This window comes from Schistocerca gregaria, chromosome 2 (genome assembly GCF_023897955.1).
Source record: "Schistocerca gregaria isolate iqSchGreg1 chromosome 2, iqSchGreg1.2, whole genome shotgun sequence".
NCBI classification, from domain to species: Eukaryota; Metazoa; Arthropoda; class Insecta; order Orthoptera; family Acrididae; genus Schistocerca; species Schistocerca gregaria.
The window spans coordinates 999,210,621-999,230,603 of NC_064921.1; positions in this window are offsets into that span (position 1 = coordinate 999,210,621).

Genomic DNA, 19,983 nt, shown 5'->3' on the forward strand with positions numbered 1-19,983 from the left:
TCGGGCGGTGACTACTCAGGAGGATGTTGCCATCAGGAGAAACCAAACTGGTGTTCTACGGAACTGAGTGTGTAACGTCAGATCCCTTAGTCGGGCAGGTAAGTCATAAAATTTAACAAGGAAAATGAATATGTTGAAGTTAGATATAGTGGGAATTAGTGAAGTCAGGTGGCAATGGTAAGAGGACGTATGGACAGGTTAGTGCAGGGTTACAAATATCAAGATAAAAAGGGATAATGCAGGAATAGATTTAATAACTTATACATTATTGTAACATTGATAGACATGAAGACCACACTCATCACAGTAGTATAGGTTGATACGCCATGTAGCTCCTCAGATGATGAAAAGCATGAATAAATTTATGACGAAGTGTAAGAAATTATTCAAACAGTTAACGCAGCCGAAAATTTGATAGTGATGGGTAACTGGAATTCGATAGTAGAAAAGAAGAAATATTAGGTGAATGTGGAGTGGGGTGAACGAAATGAATGAAGAAGCCGCCTGGTAGAATTTTGCACCGAGCACAATGTAATCCTTGTTAGTTCATGGTTTAAGAGTAATGAAAGAATATTGTACACGTGGAAAAGACCTGGAGGCACCGGAAGGTTTCAGACTGATTAGATCATGGTAAAGCAAAGATGTAAAAGTGAGATTTTAAATTGTGAAGCATTCGAAATGGACGACGTGCGCTCTAGACTATAATTTATTGTTTATGAACTGTAGAATAAGAGAGAAGAAATTGCATAAATGTGGCAAATTGAGTAGATGGGACATCGATAAGTTGAGTGCACCTGAGGATGTTGAGTGTTTCAGAGAGAGCATTAGGCAACGGTTGACAAGAGCATGGGAAAGAAATAAAGTAGAAATCGAGATGAAATAGTGAAGGCAGTGGGTAAACAGACATTATCCAGTACAAATCCTTGTATAGCACAGGAGGCATTAAATGTAACTGATAAAAGGAGAAAGTATAAAAATGTAATAAATAAGGATGGCGAAATGCAGTACAAACGTCCAAATATGGGAATAACATGAAGTGCAAAATGGCTAGTCAGAACTAGCTAGAGGACGTCTTTGTAGGGATACAGAAGCGTATTTCATTAGGGGAAGGAAGGGTACAAATTATAGGAAAATAGGAAAATTGAAGTGACCGTTGGAGAAAAGGAAAAGATTTATATAAATGCCATGAGCTCAGATGGGAAACCAGTCCTACGTAAACAAGCAAAAGCTGAAAGGTGGGAGTATACAGAGGGTCTATACAAGGAAGATTTACCTGAGAGCAGCTTTATAGTAATGGGAGAGGACTTAGATGAAAGTGATATGGAAGATGCGATACTGCGAGAAGAATTTCACAGAAGAATGTAATAAATGCAATTCTAAGGAAGGCAGGTGCTGACAGGTGTGAATATCACCAAATTATCTTTTAATACATCATGGTTGCAAAATGATAACGCTAAGTATTTACAGGAGAATGGAAAATCTGATATTGGCCGACCTCGGAGAAGATCGGTTTGGAATATAGTGAAATGTAGGAACCTTCGGGGTTATATGGTTCTTACAATGTATTTTAGAAGATACGTTAACGAATGGCAATCCTACGTTTGACTTAGAGAAGGCATTTGACAAAGTTGGTCGGAATACTCCCTTTGAAGTTCTGAAGGTAGCATGGGTAAAATACTGGGAGCGGAAGCCTATTTTGTACAGAAACCAGACGACAGTTGTAAGAGACGAGGGTGATGAAAGAGAAGCAGTGATTGAGAAGGAAGTGGGACAGATTTGTAGCCTAACCCCGATGTTAGTTAGTCTGTACATTGAGCTAGCAGCATAGGAAACCGAAGAAAAATTTGGAGTAGGATTTCAAATCCAGAAAGAAAAAACAACTACACTGAGGCAGCAAAGGAATTGAAACGGTAGTTGAATGGAATCGACAACTTCTTGGAAGGAGGATATGAGATGAACATAAGCAAAAGCCGCAAAGGGATAGTGGATTGTAGTATGACTGAATCAGGAGGTGATGAGGGGATTGTATTCGGAAAGGAGACACTTAACGTAGTAGATCGGTTTTGCTATTTGGAGAGCAAAATAAGTGATAACGGCCGATGTAGAAAGGATATTAAATATAAACTGCAATAGCAACAAAAGCGTTTCTGAAGAAGAGAAATTTTCTAACATGGGACATAGATTTAAGTGCCAGGGAAAGTTTTCTGAAAGTATTTCTATGGAATGTAGCCATATGGAAGTAAAACAACGACGATAAGTAATTTAGACAAGACGATAACAGAACGTTTGGAAATGTAATGCTAGAAAATAATGCTGAAGATTGGATGATCTTTGGTTTGTGGGGCGCTCAACTTCACGGTTGTCAGTGCCCGTACAAATCCCCAACCATTGTTCAAACCAATCTCGCCGCTTTCATGAATGATGATGAAATGATAAGGACAACACAAACACCCAGTCATCTCGAGGCAGGTGAAAATCCCTGACCCCGCCGGGAATCGAACACGGAACCCCGTGCTCGCGGGACCACGAGCTGCAGACTGCTGAAGATTGGATAAGTAGATCATGTAACTAATGTGGAAGTACTGAATATAATTGGGGGGGGGAAAGAAATTTGTGGAACAACTTGAATAGAAGAAGGGCCTGGTTGACAGGACACATTCTGAGACATCATGGGGTCACCAATTTAGTACTGAATGGAATCCTATCCCGTCGCCAGGGCACAATATTTGTTTATGAATTACCGTTTTAATGTACCGTTTTAATGTATATGGCTTGTTTTAGGTTCCTTTCAGAATTTTACATTACAAAATTGTAGTATTGATATTGCATTGTATTTTATGGATTATTAGATATTTGCAGCTTTGACGTTATTTATACCGAAGATTCCTACTCATAACAGCTTAATTATTTTCCAGTTTTAGGATTATATACTAATTGTGTTTTGGGATATGCCCTCTTGACAGTTATTCGTCGTCTCTAAGTTTCAATCACTATACAAAATTATTTACTGACCATCGGTCGCGCTTAAGCGACGTCTGAGTGGTGCCCTGCGTAGTTTTAATTGAGAAGGTTTCGGAATGGATGTAGTATTGTATAATAATTTTTGATCTTCTTCTTGTATGCGTGCTTCTTGATACTGTTTATTGCATTATTTACCTCTGCTGCAGTTCTTTCCTTTGTTTCATTTTTTATTTAAATGGGCTGCCTCTATTCTATTACCCCATTTTAAGGGTATTTCAGGAAAGCTTTATAGCAGAAATTATAATATCTTATACGTGCTTTCCTACCCATTTCATCTTATATATTAATGTTTTTCATTTTCACTTGGCTTTTGTAATTCAGGATAGGATCACCACAGGTTCCTTATAATTCCGTTTTCTATTGCACTTTCAGATGACCTGATTGTGCACTACCCAAATGAAAAGTGTCATCAATAGAGGACATTGTGAACCCTGTTACTTTTAATGTTATTGGACGCAAAATACATACATAACACAGATGCAGGAATCCAAATAAGTGGAAAAATTTCAACAAAATACCATTACCAGAGAGTTAAAATCGCCCAAAGGTGTTGTAGCGCAACATTTAATAAAATGATGGCAGATACAGAACTGAGGGCGTTTACATCCTGTGCAGACCACATGGATATGCGTCATCGAGGAGCTGTAGAGCCCACTTTTGATGTACACATCCAAAAAACTAATTTTCAGTTTTTTAAAGTAAAACTATAATCGGCAAATGAAGTTAATAATACGATATGTCTGGAGTATGTAAATTACACAAAAGATATATTTCCACAAAAAAGAGCAGCAAAATTTATGTATAAATAATGTCGTAAAGGTAGGCATAGGCTGCGACGAAAGCATAGTGAATTTAATAATAAGGCTAATGGATTAAAGAATTCATTTACAAACCTTCACACAACTCATGTGACTTAGTGTGTGTGAAAAGGGAAAAAAAACACTCTAAGTAAAATCTGAAAAATGTACACTGAATTAAAATAACCTTAAAACCGTGGTTTATGGGTGATGAGGGCCATCTCTGGCCTCACATTATGTTAGGCGATAATCTGAAGAGCTTCACAGACCTTTGGCAAGGTTTATATAACAACCTGTCTCTTTCAAAATTGTCGTCTGCATTGGGTGTAACGAACGGCCTCAGTTTTGCATCTGCCATAAAGGCCAATGTCATTTCGTCATAAGTTGTGCTACAACACGTTGGGGCTTATATGACTAATTGGTAATGGTATGGTATTGTTATGTTGTCTGTTATATCGATTCCTGAAAATGTGTTTTGCATAAATTTTGCTCCTTGATTCTTCCTGTTTGGTATTTTAGCACCGCTTATGACAATGTTATAGTCTAAATCTAGATTAGTAAAAAATTACGGATTTTGCAACTGAGTGCTGTCCTTCCTTCAATTTGAATATTCCACGGCCGCTGTGAACACAGGTATCCAATGAATCCTATCTTAGTTGGATAGACAAGTGTAATGTACGGTGCATTAGTAGTAGGAAAGAAACGGAATTGAGGGTTTACGCGATTACTGAACAATTATTGGAATTATTCACACCTACATAATGACTGGAAGCGTGCGTATGAAGGGACTTAAAATGGAATAACCAAGTAGAATTATATGTGTTTCTTTTCTTATCATCAGTCTGCTGACATTGGCTTAATACGCCTCAGTACGAATAGCTCTCCTATGCTAACCTTATCATCAAAGTAGGACTTGCAACCTGAGCCGTCAGTTATTTCCTGGATGTATTTCGATCTCTGTCTTCCTCTACAGCTTTCGCCCTCTAAAGCTCCCTCTAGTATCATGGATGTTATTCACTGATCTCTTAACTGATGTCCTACTGTCCTGTCCCTTCTTCTTGTTAGTGTTTTCTGCATACTCCTTGGACGAAGAGGAGGAGGAGTAGGATATTAGCGTGTAACGTCCCATTGACAACGCGGTCATTAGATATGGAACACAAGATCGGGTCAGGGATGGACGGGTATGAAAATCGGCCGTGCCCTTTCAAAGGAACCATCCCGGAATTTACCTGAAGCAGTCTAGGAAAATAATGGGAAACCTAAATCAGGATGGTCGGATGCTGGTTTCAACCCTCGTCCTCCCGAATACGCGTCCAGGATGCTGACAACAGTGCCACCTCGCTCGGTCCATATGCTCATATTCCTTTCCGCGCCAATTCTCTGAAAAACCTCCTCAATCCTTACCTTATCAGTCAACTAATTATAAACATTCTTCAGTAACACGATATCTCATATGCTTCGATTCCCTTCTTTAGCAGTTTCTCCCACAGTCCATATTTGACTACCATACCATACGGCTCCAATTTTACATTCTCAGAAATTCCTTAATCAAATTTATGGCCTATGTTTGTCTCTAGTAGGCCTCTCCTGGCCAGGAATGCCCTTTCAGCCTGTTCTGGTATGCTTTTTATATCCTTCTTGCCCCGTCTGTCATGGGTTATTATGCTGCCTAGGTAACAGATTTCCTTAATATCACATTCTTCATTATCACCAATTCTAATGTCAACATTGTCGCTGTTCTCACTTCTGATACTTATCACCATGTTCATCGTTCTTCGCTTTACTCGGTCTATAATCGATACTAACTGTTTATTCTGTAACAATGTTCATTCGATTCAGCAGATACTGTAATTCTTCTTAACTTTCACTGTGATCAGCAATGTCATCATCAAATCTTATCATCGATATCTGTTGACATCGAATTTCAGTCCCGCTCTTGAAGTTTTGTTTTATCCTGAGATTGTTTATTTGATGCGTAGATGAATAATGGAGGCGAAGGACTGCATCCCTGTCTTACCCCTGTTATCCAAATACTTCCTTCTTGGTCTTTCACTCTTACTGTTCCGTCTAGGTTCTTGTACGTATTGTATCTCACCTGTCTTTTCCTATAGCCGACCGCTGTTTCTGTCAGGATTTAGAATACCTTGCAACATTTTACACTGGTGAATCCATTTTCCAGGTCGACAGGTCCTATGAACGTATGTTTATTTTTCTTCAGTCTTGTTTCCATTATCAACCACAACCTCAGAGTATCCTCTCTGGTGCCTTTCCCATTTCTAAAACCAAACCGATCGTCACCTAACACATGTTCAGTTTTATTTTCAGTCCTTCTGTTCATTATTCCAGTCCGAAAGTTGGATGCATGACCTGTTAAGTTGACTGTGCGATAACTATCGCACTCGTTTTGGAACTTGTTTTTCCGGAAGTTTAAGGGTATATAGGTAGTCAAATATATTCTGCACACCATAATCAATAGCTACTTTATTGCACTCTCCCTAATGACCTTAGACATTCCTATGGAGTGTTGTTTATCCTATTTCTCTTCTTTGATCTAAAGTCTTTCCAAGCGCTTTAAAATTCTGGTCCTAATACTGAATCCCCTATCTGTCCTCTGTCGACCACTGTTCCTTCATCTATCAGGTCATCAGGCAAGTACTCTGCATCGTAGGCGACTTGAATGTACTCCTTCCACCTATTCCCCCTTTCCTCTGCATTTAGCAGTTGAATTCTCATTGCACACTTAATGTTAGCTCTTGTAATACTTTCCTTTAACTAGTATTTGAACGTTGCGCGTCTGGCTGGGTAAGTTACCAGATAAGAAAGATGGAGTCAATTTCATAGCGTCGTGTATATAAGACTCCAATGGCGAATACTACTGGAGAGACATCACGGTTCAGTTTACAATCCCGAGAGTGTACTTTCTTAGTAATGTCAACTATATTGAATATCCTCAGAAAATTCCATGAGAATAATATATGGAAACAAGGACAGGAAGAGGGTGAGCATCGGCTATATCATCTATCTTTTTTATTGCAGATCTAGATTTCAGCTAACTGTACAGCTACCATCAATGTGAAAGCGCCACTGAGATCTATGTCCACAATAAAAAAGAAAGTTGATATTACGACGAATGTTAAATTACTTCCTATCCTTGCTTGCATCAAGGTTTGGAGGCAAAATCATTCCCATGGGATCGTACATGGTAATATTTAGAAAGATTTCTGTTTACACTGAGGCTTACCAATAATAATTTTAACGACGCACCATTTTCGGCGGCCATAGGAAAGGGGGGAAGTGCCATGCTATACACTGTAACCTCTACCGCACACTGTAAGACGGATCGCGTCGTATAAATGTATATGTAGTCATCGTTACAAATTTATGTGTTTCTGAAAATGGGAATAGATGCTAATTTCACAGCTATTGCCCCGGTTTCTACCACAATATGCTATTTCACTTTTTTTATTCGTTCGAATTTTGTTCCTGGGAATATTCCCGGAATACCTAATATACATTTTAGTAGATGCTAAAAGGTTTGTGTAATATAGAAAGAGCTGAAATAATATTGTAAGACATGAAGTGGTCTATTATGACGAAAACTATTTTAATTTTCAGCGTAACCTTTATTTGTCTAAGTCGCGAATTTGAAAAACGCTGTGACCGGTTTAGGTTGTGCTAGCGATAGCCTCCAGGTCAGTAACTATCGTTAAAGAGTGTAATAGGTGACTTGTTACCCATTGAAGTAATCTTTACTTGAATGTATGGCATGTGGTGCGTTTGGAAAGATACTTTACGATCTCAAGATGGTTGAGAGTACAGTGGAAACCGGGTATATTTCTTTATAAACTAGCGATATAGACAAATAGAGATTACCAGTTGAAACAATGGTTCAAAAGATTTTTCGAAATCTCTTTCCAGTTTACATTGCAGTATGTGCATTGATCTGGATTCTGCAAGCGGAGAGTACTCTCAACAGACGTCTTGTTTTAATGTTTTTATAGTGGAAGTCTTGTGCACTTGTCTGAAAATAATAGCTTAATTGGACAAGAAAATAGTCGGAAAAATTGCTGTCCAAGTGGAGGTTTAGACTGGTGAACAAGTGTATTGGAAATTATTCCTAAATTTTGAAATCAGCTGTTATCCTCAGTTGCGCTCGCATGTATGTACTACTATTGTGGTGGTGGTGGTGGTGGTTAGTGTTTAACGTCCCGTCGACAACGAGGTCATTAGAGACGGAGCGCAAGCTCGGGTTAGGGAAGAACTGGGAAGGAAATCGGCCGTACCCTTTTCAAAGGAACCATCCCGGCATTTGCCTGAAACGACTTAGGCAATTCACGGAAAACCTAAATCAGGATGGCCGGAGACGGGATTGAACCGTCGTCCTCCCGAATGCAAGTCCAGTGTGCTAATCACTGCGCCACCTCGGTCGGTACTACTATTGTGATGAGTGATGGCGAGTAAGTATGCTACTGTAGGTGCAATAGCATCAGTTGGGGTCACGTGTCTGCCTGTTAGGAATAAGCAAAACTCTTCATGTGCGCCCCCCTCTCTTCCCTCCGAAGCTGTCCCAACGCACTGTTCTTGAAATCTTGTACTACAGACTCTCTAGACTATGTTCTTGCTCAGGGTTCAAGCTATAATCGAAACCAGTTTTTGGATTGGTCCTAAAAGCATAACAGACAGTTACCTTCGTATTTATAATATTAGTGTGGATAAAAGTTTGAATTAATATATTTTATTATGTTCAAAACCGGTGGTAGGCAGAAAACGTCTTCCGAGATTGTCCTAAATGCATTCTCCGAAAATTATTTCGAGCAGTTAGTCCACGAACCCACGCGAATTGTAAATGGTTGCGAAAACACACTTGACCTCTTGGCCACAAACAATCCAGAGCTGATAGAGAGCATCATGACTGATACAGGGATTAGTGATCACAAGGTAATTGTAGCTAGGCTCAATACCATTTCTTCCAAATCCATTAGAAACAAACGCAAAATAATTTTATTTAAAAAAGCGGATAAAGTGCCACTAGAAGCCTTCCTAAAAGACAATTTCCATTCCTTCCGAACTGACTATGCGAATGTAGACGAGATATGGCTCAAATTCAAAGATATAGTAGCAACAGCAATTGAGATATTTATACCTCATAAATTGGTAAGAGATGGAATGGATCCCCCGTGGTACACAAAAAAGGTCCGAACGCTGTTGCAGAGGCAACGGAAAAAGCATGCGAAGTTCAGAAGAACGCGAAATCCCGAAGATGGGCTAAAATTTACAGACGCGCGAAGTTTGGCACGTACTTCGATGCGAGATGCCTTTAATAGGTTCCACAACGAAACATTGTCTCGAAATTTGGTAGAAAATCCTAAGAAATTTTGGTCGTATGTAAAGTACACAAGCGGCAAGACGCAGTCAATACCTTCGCTGCGCAGTGCCGATGGTACTGTTATCGACGACTGTGCCGCTAAAGCGGAGTTATTGAACGCAGTTTCCCGAAATTCCTTCACCAGGGAAGACGAATGGAATATTCCAGAATTTGAAACACGAACATCTGCTAGCATGAGTTTCTTAGAAGTAGATACCTTAGGGGTTGCGAAGCAACTCAAATCGCTTGATACGGGCAAGTCTTCAGGTCCAGATTGTATACCGATTAGGTTCCTTTCAGATTACGCTGATACTATAGCTCCCTACTTAGCACTCATATACAACCGCTCGCTCACCGATAGATCTGTACCTACAGATTGGAAAATTGCGCAGGTCGCACCAGTGTTCAAGAAGGGTAGTAGGAGTAATCCATTTAACTACAGACCTATATCAATGACGTCGGTTTGCAGTAGGGTTTTGGAGCATATACTGTATTCAAACATTATGAATCACCTCGAAGGGAACGATCTATTGACACGTAATCAGCATGGCTTCAGAAAACATCGCTCTTGTGCAACGCAGCTAGCTCTTTATTCGCACGAAGTAATGGCCGCTATCGACAGGGTATCTCAAGTTGATTCCGTATTTCTAGATTTCCGGAAAGCTTTTGACACCGTTCCTCACAAGCGGCTTCTAATCAAGCTGCGGAGCTATGGGGTATCGTCTCAGTTGTGCGACTGGATTCGTGATTTCCTGTCAGGAAGATCGCAGTTCGTAGTAATAGACGGCAAATCATCGAGTAAAACTGAAGTGATATCAGGTGTTCCCCAGGGAAGCGTCCTGGGACCTCTACTGTTCCTGATCTATATAAATGACCTGGGTGACAATCTGAGCAGTTCTCTTAGACTGTTCGCAGATGATGCTGTAATTTACCGTCTAGTAAGGTCATCCGAAGACCAATATCAGCTGCAAAGCGATTTAGAAAAGATTTCTGTATGGTGTGTCAGGTGGCAGTTGACGCTAAATAACGAAAAGTGTGAGATGATCCACATGAGTTCTAAAAGAAATCCGTTGGAATTCGATTACTCGATAAATAGTACAATTCTCAAGGCTGTCAATTCAACTAAGTACCTGGGTGTTAAAATTACGAACAACTTCAGTTGGAAGGACCACGTAGATAATATTGTCGGGAAGGCGAGCCAAAGGTTGCGTTTCATTGGCAGGACACTTAGAAGATGCAACAAGTCCACTAAAGAGACAGCTTACACTACACTCGTTCGTCCTCTGTTACAATATTGCTGCGCGGTGTGGGATCCTTACCAGGTGGGATTGACGGAGGACATCGAAAGAGTGCAAAAAAGGGCAGCTCGTTTTGTATTATCGCGTTATAGGGGAGAGAGTGTGGCAGATATGATACACGAGTTGGGATGGAAGTCATTACAGGATAGACGTTTTTCGTCGGGGCGAGACCTTTTTACGAAATTTCAGTCACTAACTTTCTCTTCCGAATGCGAAAATATTTTGTTGAGCCCAACCAACATAGGTAGGAATGATCATCAAAATAAAATAAGAGAAATCAGAGCTCGAACAGAAAGGTTTAGGTGTTCGTTTTTCCCGCTCGCTGTTCGGGAGTGGAATAGTAGAGAGATAGTATGATTGTGGTTCGATGAACCCTCTGCCAAGCACTTAAATGTGAATTGCAGAGTAGTCATGTAGATGTAGATGTAGGTTATATGACCAGTTTTGATGAAATAAATCCCATACAATGCCCTAAGCTATGCCTCAGTTACGTGTGAAAGCGCCATGAAATTTCGTCTAATAATTTTGGAGGTTAGCGTGTTCAAACAGAGAAACAGACAGACACGACAGGTGTACAAATTTATTGTTGGTGTTTACTGTATGTTAAAAGTTAATAACAGATGTTAAAGACAAAACTTTCATGGCGTTTCGATATAATAGTGTCTCATTTTGTGTAGCTCTTTCCTTCTTTTTGCAGGGAGACCGTGACGTGTGGCGGAGTACTGAGTAATGGCTGCATCCTTGGCCCGAGGCAATGGTCGCGAGCGGTGCGCTGCTAGCCGCAGAGTGTCGCCGGGGGACGAGCTAACTCTGCCTGCACAGTCGGTGATGGGGCCAGTAATAAGACCATAAGCGGATTTCCGAGCAGAGCCTGTTTATTCGACTCTGGGCCCTGGCTTGGTGGTAGCTTCCAGTCACGAGCATTCGGGGACCAAAACGTGGCGGGCAGATGAACTTCCGCGAAAGTTCAAACCAACTGTTGCAGCAGTGGGAGCCGCCCGAAGTGTCCGCCGCTTTTTTATGGAAGTTACGGACACAGACGCGTGGGTTGCGGTACGGCCACTGGCTGCTTTTTTCTTGAGATTATGTGACTGGAACATGGAACAGAAGATTTTCTTTATAAATGGTGTATCAGGACAGACAATACGGACAAGTACCTACATATAACCGTTTGTTTTACATATTTTTAGGAATTTTACTTGTATGCTGCACAGCTCTCTTTGTTATTTGCGAAAGATATATCTCGATATTTAAAAATCAGCTTTTCATTTCGATCAACAAGTATCACCTTCCATAATCATAATTTCCTACCTGTCAGAGCTTTCGGTGCAATTCCATGGTTTATAATATCGTCAATTCGACGACATGAAGCAAATACACGTGTAATGCTTTGTTTTCGTATTATATCGTGCCTTATGTTTTTTGACTTCTCCAGAGAAAGGTGCTGGTTCCATTTGTATGAGGTACTCAAACAGTGGATTTGTTTTTAAGTAACTTCACTGTCTAAAATGCTCAATAGGTGGCAAGACTACTTTGCAGCAATTTTTATGTAATGTTAGATTTCCTATGTTACTGTTATTATTGGCAGCCAAACGAAAACGAGACGGATGGAAAAAGTAACAGTGTACTATATCAAAAGTACTGCCCATAACTGTTAATGCATTTATTTAAAAGCGAGGGAAGACTACACTTGCCTACGGAGCCATGATTGTAAATACGCGTGCACCTCTTGGTCCAAAGTCGACGGCCACGAATGTGTATTTCTTTATGTCTCGACGCCCAGGACTGTCGACAAACGGCATCATTTTGTTGCATAGTAATGACATCCCACGTATTGCCAGCGCTGTCACGATTATGCTGCAGAAGTTACAAGGGGAAGCCCTTAGAGCTAATACGGTTCCGATTGCTCCCCATGCGATTCCCATATTTTTGGTGGCCTGAAGAAAGATAATTTTGGCCACTGATTTGATTCGGATGAAGAGGCACACACTTGGCTAAAATCATTGCTCTGTAGGCAACCGCATTTTCCCGTGAAAGCATTGGCCGTCTAGTCCGACAGTGGAATAAATGTATTAATAGTTATGTGAATTACTTTTGAAAAAATAAACAGCTTACATTTTTTTCACATTTCGCTCGTCTTCAGTTGATCGCCCCTTTTATTTATTTCATAACTAGCTGACAGCACTGCCCGGATATTAATTTTGCAAACTGTCTGTTACAACAAAAATTAGCAATATTTGCGGTATAAAATGTAAAAAAAAGAAAAGAAAACCATTTCCTTGCGTTTACCACTGAGGTCACAGCTGCTTCGCGTGTCTACAACGCGATTTTGTAAACGTCTCTACGGCAATGCCTCTTCGCAGCTCTATAGACGCACATTGTTTGCCCCTACAACCGTTTGCGTTGCGGCTGGCAGTTGGAGGCTTTTAAAAGCACTGTAAGGGATTTCCTTATGTTGACCCTATTGTAGCAGTGTTCCAGTAGTAAGGAATGAAGGTATTAAAACTTCATATACGATGAGGCATTATTTCACACATATCACACATCTCTTGAACTGTGTTTCATACAATGATATATATTTGTACTAGCTACATTCAGCACCATATATGGATACCATCTGCGAAATAGCTTGCGAACTCAGTTAGCAGGAAAGATGTAATAAATTTAAACGTCAGGTACAATGCGGCACTTCTTCACGCATCTCTCCTGAACTATGATAGGTAGGTAACTGTTAATCATCCGTTGTCCAATTCCAGCCTAGCCCATCCCCCCCCCCCCCCCGCCCCTCCCTCCAACTCCCCCCCCCCCTAACCCCCTCCCCTCCGGCCCACCACCAGGACTGGTGTCTGACAGTGAAAAGAATTCACACTGTCCATCGTCGGAAATTAATATACTTGAATTTGTTGCTGCAGATCTTCCTTGTTACAACAAATTTTACAGTTTGCTGATTCGTTCATCTATCTTCAAATACCATCATTTACACGCATTTTCGGAAGCTTCCAAACTGTTTGATGGTTCTGCTACATGTTTTTCTTCTATCTGATTGCGTTCATCGTATTTGTCAGAGACGTTTAGTATTTTTCATTTGACATTCCATTAACTATTGAATGTTGAGCTCCATGAGGTTCCCTTTCTGTGCAGCGACCATGGAATATAAGATTATAAAGAACGTAGCAGCCAGTCGCGGAACCATAATTTATTTATCTCCTTGCAAATCGATTTCGACTGATATCAGTTATGATCGGGGTGTTTTTATAACTGATTCATGCCATAAGTAGATTTTTATCATGAAATCGATTTGCAACAAGATAAATAAATTATGGTTCCGCGACTGGTTGCTACATTCGTTATAATTCCTTTTACCATTTATAGTACTTTTTTACGGAAGGTTTTTTTCCAAAGGAATAGTACTGTAGCTTCCGATGCCAAAAGTCTGCTCATCGCCCGCCCTAAAGTTAAATCCTCTACCTGTTGTACGTGCTATCTTAGCTGAATCTGTTCCATCGAAAATGAATGTTATGAACTTTTCTAATGATTCCTGTCTACTGAACAAACGTTGTCTTGAAACTGAAACATTGTTACAGGAAGCAGAACTTTCCGGTGAATTATTGGCTTTAACCTACAGAACTTACGAAGAAGGGCGATGGTGCCTGACATAAAAACTCTTCAACGAACGTATTAACTGTATCTGAAGTACTTCCCGTAAGTTGTGATAAAAATATGGTGACCAACGCATGCTTTCATGAATTAGTTACATAGATTGTTACCTATATAGATGTTCTATTACGTAGTATAATTGGAGAGCAAATTCTTCAGTTAAAAATAATACTCAATGCTATCGTCATCCGTATCTTTTTATGTTCTCTTTCCTTACGTTTTATCTGCTAATCTTGCTCTATTATCTCTCACTCTTTAATGGGAGAGTCAACTTCTCAAGATCTGTTTCCTTCTGCACTCCTATGGTTTGTTTTTGTTATATGTTATTACCTACTTCCGATTAAACTTCAAAGGTGAAGTTATTTAACACACTGTTAACTGAAATGACGTTTGCGAAATACCATCTATTTAAAATTCTATAAATTTATGTACATCTTCCTTTTCTTTTGCCTTATACCGTATCGTCCTAACGTCCGGTTGTTAAATCTGGACGTGACACTGATAGAGGAGAAGGGTGGCTGGATACCATTCCTGTCGCAACACCTAAATAAATAATTTCAACAAAAATCGATGCTTTTTGTAATTTTAGCAGTCAGCAGGGAAAATAGAGAAAAGCTAAAATTAGGAGAAATTACGAATTTTAACATAAAAAATGCGATGCACTGGGTTTGATGAATTTTTCTTCAATACCTTTCGAGATATTTAAATAAATGGGGAAAATACTGAACTATAATTGATACAACAATTAATGATGATGTACCAAACTGCAGTGCTGTTGATGGACTTTGGAGATATTAATACAACAGACTGTCAAGAGGATAGAACCTACTCAACACTCCATGAAACGAATCCCAACAAGATACGAAAGTAAAATTAGGATGAAATTTTCTTTTAACAAATATCTGCAATATTAAAAATTTGCAAAGACGACATGAACGCAACACAAGAAGTTTGAATAGTGAGTCAGATATACTAGCGTAATATAGGAGAGCGTTGTGTTTAGCAGGCAGCTCCTAGCGGCAACGAGGGTATCCGAGAAATCCCGAAGCAGCTTCGTGGTTCATTCTATCAAAGCCTTTCGCCAGCCTCGTGTGTCGGCGCCATTGCCGTGTTCCGTGATGAAATGAGGGGAGGTAACCTGCAACCGGGAACGCAAGCCGTCGGATGACTGTATACAGACACTTTGTGTGATGTCAAAACACCTTAAGATTGCGCGTTTATAAAACTGAACTATAATATTTTAAAAGCGCCTTTCGTTTCGACCTAACACGGTATGTTTACTGCCCGACGTATTAAAAATTTGCGTAGCAATTTACCCTTTTAGGCGAGCGATAAGCAGTGCTTCCAGTTATTGGCTTCAGTACGGAGATAAACTGGAAATGGAATGTTTAGTAGGTTTAGAATCTGAAATTTGCGAAGTGATGGCGAGGGTAGTTAAAACTGATTTCTGTGCATGTCAAATAATTTACTTTTGAATACAAATTAATTTTTTAAACAGCGTGTTTATAATTATTGCCATCTCTCACAGTGGAGACTGAGGCCTTAATTTTAAGTCCAGGTGACCTAGAAATTGAACAAGGGAATGTAAGTTGCGAGAATCTAGCTTCAGGCAACATCTGTGTGCTCAACAGAGAAATCTACAAGCTCTTGTGACGTCGTCAGAAATCGAATAAATGCACATCATAGGAATTGAAGTAGCTGCCACACAGGATCACACTAGTTGAGTTACTTGTCCGCGAATGCACTCGAATAAATCGATATCAATTGGGGACATCTGCTAAGAAAATGGGTTATTTTTTATTGATGGCATTTACTCAATTGTGGCAGAACCTCACGAACGCTACCTTTTCAACCTGCGCTTCTAACTTATTGTTATTGCAGAAGCTCTACCTATGTATACAAGAGAACCAAATTTGCGCCCTCTAATGTCACAGTGTAAGATGTGGCACACTAACAGTAGAAAAATGTCATCAGGAAAATTTCGTCTCATGTGCATTCTGGGTAGCAAAAGACTTCAAGGAAGTAAATCTGGCAATCCTGCTGTCGCTTTTACCCCAAGTATCTTAACGAATACGTTGTGCTGCCCTGTAGTGAGGTTGGCAGACGTTACTGAAGTTAAAGAGTTTCTTCTGGGGAACAGGACATTTTATTTTTATTGTTGTTCTATTTTTGATCTAAAAATCTGTAGCCTACATTGTTTGTTGAACGAGACATATCACACAAGTTCTTCTCTTAGCGTAAAAATTAACAGTTATTCGTTGAAGATGTTAAACACACATACTGCAATCAGTAAGGGCAACCAGTTGTGTTATTTTAAATAAACTACATCTTTCACAAAATATAGATAGTATTTGGAGTTCACAAAACATACGTAGTCTTCAGTGCAGATGCTCAAATAGACGCCCGTCCATCTCCAAACATTTCGTGATACTCTTGATTATGCTTCTCTATCCCGAGCGTAGCTCCACTCAAAGTTACAAGAGCAGCAAGGGAGCATGTTACCAGTTCTTCGACATTCATCAAAGGAGAAGAGTACAGCCAGCACAACTGAATTTGACACAGCTGCTAGACCTACTGGTGACGTAATGTCCTACGGAAAGATTAGCAAACAGAAAGTGGAATGTTGCTACTAATCTACAGAGACATACTGGGTTCGAATTTAGTTGAAACAGCGCGGAGTAATGCATTTTGATGGTGTGCTGCCAACTGACCACAAAACACTGATTAGTATAGTTCGTAGAAGAGAAGTTGTGGAGGACATGAGTTTCGGTATCAATAGTGCCAGGGATTTTTCGCTGGTGGAAAAACTGGTACGGTGTGCACTCAGCCTCGTGAGGAACTGCTCAACCGGTTAATAGCGGCTCCAACGTCAAGACACGCAACAACGACTGGGACATCAATGTGCTGACGATGTGACCTTCTATACCGCATTCAGTGACGACTCTGGCAGAGGATGACAGGGCGGTAGGTCGTGCGCCAATGGTCCAGGTATCGGGATTTATTTTTGGTAAATACACTCCTGGAAATTGAAATAAGAACACCGTGAATTCATTGTCCCAGGAAGGGGAAACTTTATTGACACATTCCTGGGGTCAGATACATCTCATGATCACACTGACACAACCACAGGCACATAGACACAGGCAACAGAGCATGCACAATGTCGGCACTAGTACAGTGTATATCCACCTTTCGCAGCAATGCAGGCTGCTATTCTCCCATGGAGACGATCGTAGAGATGCTGGATGTAGTCCTGTGGAACGGCTTGCCATGCCATTTCCACCTGGCGCCTCAGTTGGACCAGCTTTCGTGCTGGACGTGCAGACCGCGTGAGACGACGCTTCATCCAGTCCCAAACATGCTCAATGGAGGACAGATCCGGAGATCTTGCTGGCCAGGGTAGTTGACTTACACCTTCTAGAGCACGTTGGGTGGCACGGAATACATGCGGACGTGCATTGTCCTGTTGGAAGAGCAAGTTCCCTTGCCGGTCTAGGAATGGTAGAACGATGGGTTCGATGACGGTTTGGATGTACCGTGCACTATTCAGTGTCCCCTCGACGATCATCAGAGGTGTACGGCCAGTGTAGGAGATCGCTCCTCACACCATGATGCCGGGTGTTGGCCCTGTGTGCATCGGTCGTGTGCAGTCGTGATTGTGGCGCTCACCTGCAAGGTGCCAAACACGCATACGACCATCATTGGCACCAAGGCAGAAGCGTCTCTCATCGCTGAAGACGACACGTCTCCATTCGTCCCTCCATTCACGCCTGTCGCGACACCACTGGAGGTGGGCTGCACGATGTTGGAGCGTGAGCGGAAGACGGCCTAACGGTGTGCAGGACCGTAGCCCAGCTTCATGGAGACGGTTGCGAATGGTCCTCGCCGATACCCCAGGAGCAACAGTGTCCCTAATTTGCTGGGAAGTGGCGGTGCGGTCCCCTACGGCACTGCGTAGGATCCTACGGTCTTGGCGTGCATCCGTGTGTCGCTGCGGTCCGGTCCCAGGTCGACGGGCACGTGCACCTTCCGCCGACCACTGGCGACAACATCGATGTACTGTGGAGACCTCACGCCCCACGTGTTGAGTAATACGGCGGTACTTCCACCCGGCCTCCCGCATGCCCACTATACGCCCTCGCTCAAAGTCCGTCAACTGCACATACGGTTCACGTCCACGCTGTCGCGGCATGCTACCAGTGTTAAAGACTGCGATGGAGCTCCGTATGCCACGGCAAACTGTCTGACACTGACGGCGGAGGTGCACAAATGCTGCGTAACTAGCGCCATTCGACGGCCAACACTGCGGTTGCTGGTGTGTTCGCTGTGCCGTGCGTGCGATCATTGCTTGTACAGCCCTCTCGCAGTGTCCGGAGCAAGTATGGTGGGTCTGACACACCGGTGTCAATCAATGTGTTCTTTTTTCCATTTCCAGGACTGTAACTGCGCATGTTTTGTACAAGCCCTGCTGTTATTGCTATGTAACGACTGAGAACGTGGATACCATATTGTGTAGCCTAAGTAAGGGTACAAAAAAATATACATCTGGACATGGGTTCAAACTCTCGAGTCCGGACATTCTAAGGAAAAAGTTTACTCCTGTACTAATTCCGCAGCAGAGGTGCTGATAACTGAATCAAGATACATGTCATACGTGTGGTTACAGTGTTGCTAAACTACCACATCCTTTGGCGTCTATTTCCTGCTAACAGTATCCTCGGGACGAAATACCGTCAGAGACATTTTTTGTGCAGTTTGCAAGTAAGAAATTACGCTGCGTCGCCTGCATGCACCAGGTTTGGTTCACAACCTATAAGCCGCAACTGGCGTTTCTAAGTGGCAAAAGGTACGGGAAGACATTGCAAAAACTCCATTATTCCTCTCATATTACTTACTAAGGAAATTAAAAAGCGTGTTTCCAAAAGTAATCAAAACTAAAAAGAAACGAAAACTTTTTTCACAAACCGATCGATTAAGATTTTTTGTTGTTTGGTATGCACGCAAGCGTTATTCCAGCGATTAACTAGTATTTGTTTATGTTTCCAAAGATTCTAGAATTGTTAAGTGATAACTGATTTTATTACCAACATACTGTCGTTGCTTAGATTCCCTTAAGAAACCTATTATACACTTTACAGAAGATTCTGTAAACGTACTCGGATATACGACGAGCTATCACAACTACCCACCTATATTTAAGTGTCAGTTTTTAACAACTTGCTGGTATTTATTCCTAACCATTCCTCTCTAAACATCCTTGCATATCTTTGGAGCCACAGATTAGATGTTCGAGGAATGTACTTTTTTTTCCAGCAAAGAAAATTCATTCGATCACTAGCATCATCATCGTATTGATTAGGATTCGCCGCCCCATGACATATAAATACCCCCTCCATATTTTCCAAAGTATTACGGTATTCAGCAGTACACTTTCATGTAGCTACCGCACATTTACCAACGTTATCATCCATCTTTGTTAGGCTATCTCGGTCATTTCTCATCACCACCAAAGAATTATTTGGTCCGTTCGTCTCATTGCACTATTATTGAACATATGTACTGTAGGTACATCACAAAAAGGCACATCTTCCTCCTTTATCACCCATATCCAATCAAACTGAGGGTGCAGGAGGTGCAACAAATATTTATGTTGTTAATTATCACAGTGTATCAATCTAATTACAACTAAAAGTGGGCACCGTACGCTTTTCGCCTTTATTATTGCAAGCCATCATTAGTGGCCCGAAATATACTCACATCTTTGTTTCTATTATTTTATTTTACGATGGTCGTTCAGCAAATAGTGCCACCAATTTTTGTGGTGGATTTGGATGTCCGCCCTACG